At 46.5% G+C, this 2,115-nt stretch overlaps 1 protein-coding gene across 1 annotated transcript in view; it reads left to right on the top strand.

Annotated features, from left to right (window-relative positions):
- Fig4 (FIG4 phosphoinositide 5-phosphatase) overlaps positions 1-2,115 on the top strand; it is a 119,582-nt gene that overhangs the window by 57,832 nt on the left and 59,635 nt on the right. The window lies entirely within an intron of this gene.

Genomic DNA, 2,115 nt, shown 5'->3' with positions numbered 1-2,115 from the left:
TCCCTTCCTCCCTCCCTCCCTCCCCCCTCCTCTCCTCAATCTTACTATTTCTGAGACAGAAACTTTTAATTATCTTTAACCTGTTTCTCTACTTATTTTTTCCACCTCAAACCTGCCATTTAATTCAGAAACGTAAGAATCACCCTCGAGTCCTTGAGTTCCCTTATCAGCCATCCTGACCCAGAGTCCCCTGTGTGAACAAATCTTGTTGGTGCTTCCTCCAAAATGCACATCAAATCCTTCCCTCCTCCATTCTCCCCTCCCCTCCTTCCACAGTGCTGGGGGTCAAAACCAGACAAGTACTTCGCCACTGAACTGCACCCCAGCCCTCTCCCCAGCAGACCCCATGTGACCGCGCTCTCAACAGCTGCCCTGGCCCCTGACTCGTCTCTAAGTCTCCTCTCTCAGCCTCATCGTAGCTAGCTTGATGGATGTTTTTAAAAGTTAAATCAGATCTCACCACTCTCCTCTTTAAAACAAACAAACAACAAAACCACCTCTTCCAGGGATTTCCATTACATTTAAAATCAAATTTCTCCCATGACCTGGACTGTGGCTCCATCTGCGCGTGGTCCTGGGCTCTTTCCACTGCCACCACTCTGCAGCCTTCCTGTTCTGGTTTTGCTCAGCTTGTTTGCCCTTAAGGCCTCTGCAGTTCTCAGTTCTGCCTGGGCAGGGCCAAGCCTCTGGGTCTGTGGACCACATCCGTCATATCCTTACAGTTGGCTTGTTAGCCTCCGGCCTTTTCCCTAACTGCCCAATCCCTGCCCCTGTCTCCTCCTATCACTGGCATATTCTACACTAAATTTACATCTTCTGAAAATACCTTTCCCTCATGCACACACACACACATATACACACACACGTACACATACATATACACACACGTACACAGAGGCACACACAGACACACATAGATGCACACACATAGACACACACACAGACACACACATACACATAGACACACATGGATGCACAGAGACACACACACACACAGACACACATACACACAGAGACACACAGACACACACACACACACACAAAATTTCTTACTAAATTACACAACTCTAGCAGCCAGCTTCTTGTTAGTCTTGTATCTCCAGTAAAGGACACAGAAGGTTCTTGAATGAATTCTTCCTTTTCGGTTATTAAAGTCATATGTGTTAATTTTGGAAAGTACAAAGTATCTCACAAATAAACCATGACCTCACCTGCAGATATAGCCACTTGTTCATGGTTAGGCAAACACGATTGCTCTGCTTTCATTATGCATGTGATTTATAATCTGCTCTTGAGACGATGTGAATAACCTTGGTGGCATTAACTACTCTTCTGCAGTGTGATTGTTTAGTAACTGCTTTATCCTTTGTAAGTGTTAAAATTTAGTTAGTGTGCATCAGAGATCTTCCTGAGCAAATGTCTTTGAACAGCATCGTTTCCTTGTCTCCTAACTTCACTTATGTAGGATGTAAAATTCTATTTCCTGGGTCAGAAGGTAGACATGTCTTTCATGGCCGTAATGTACTAGTCTCATCAGTGTGACAAAATACGTCACCTAAATCAAAAGGAGGAGGACTGGTTTTAGTCCACATTTTTGTAGAATTTGTCTGTCTTTGGCCTTGTGTGCTTGGGCTGAGTGTCACTGTGGCAGGCCCTGAATTGATGAAGGAGATTTCCCACCTAAGTAGAGAGGAGTACGGGGAGAGGCCAGGCAGGGCAGTTCCCAAGGACATGTTCTCCCCCCCCCCCCATCACGCCCAGAGACCTCCTCCAGCCACATAGGCCCACCTCCTGTTTTCACCACCACTAGTAATGCCCCAGTCCCTGGAAGACACTCACAGACACACTGATATGCTTTGCTGATCCAGGAGCCTCTGGGGACGGTCAAGCCAGTGATCAAGGCTGCCTATGGCACAGGCACAGTTGCAGATTCCTTCCGAAAAGATTAATCAGCTAATGTGCCTTTCTACAGAGTCTGAGAGCACTCGGCTGAAAGCCTTTAGTGGACATGGGTTAGTCAGCGCTTTTTTGATAAACAGCAGAGTTGGGTTTGTGCAGGTCCGTGGTTCAGCGTTGTTTGTGCCGTGTCTTCTGGGTGTTGATCTGTGTGATAAA

Source organism: Microtus ochrogaster, linkage group LG9 (assembly GCF_000317375.1).
Source record: "Microtus ochrogaster isolate Prairie Vole_2 linkage group LG9, MicOch1.0, whole genome shotgun sequence".
NCBI classification, from domain to species: Eukaryota; Metazoa; Chordata; class Mammalia; order Rodentia; family Cricetidae; genus Microtus; species Microtus ochrogaster.
Note: the sequence above shows the minus strand (reverse complement) of the source record. Positions and strands in the feature narration are given on the sequence as shown.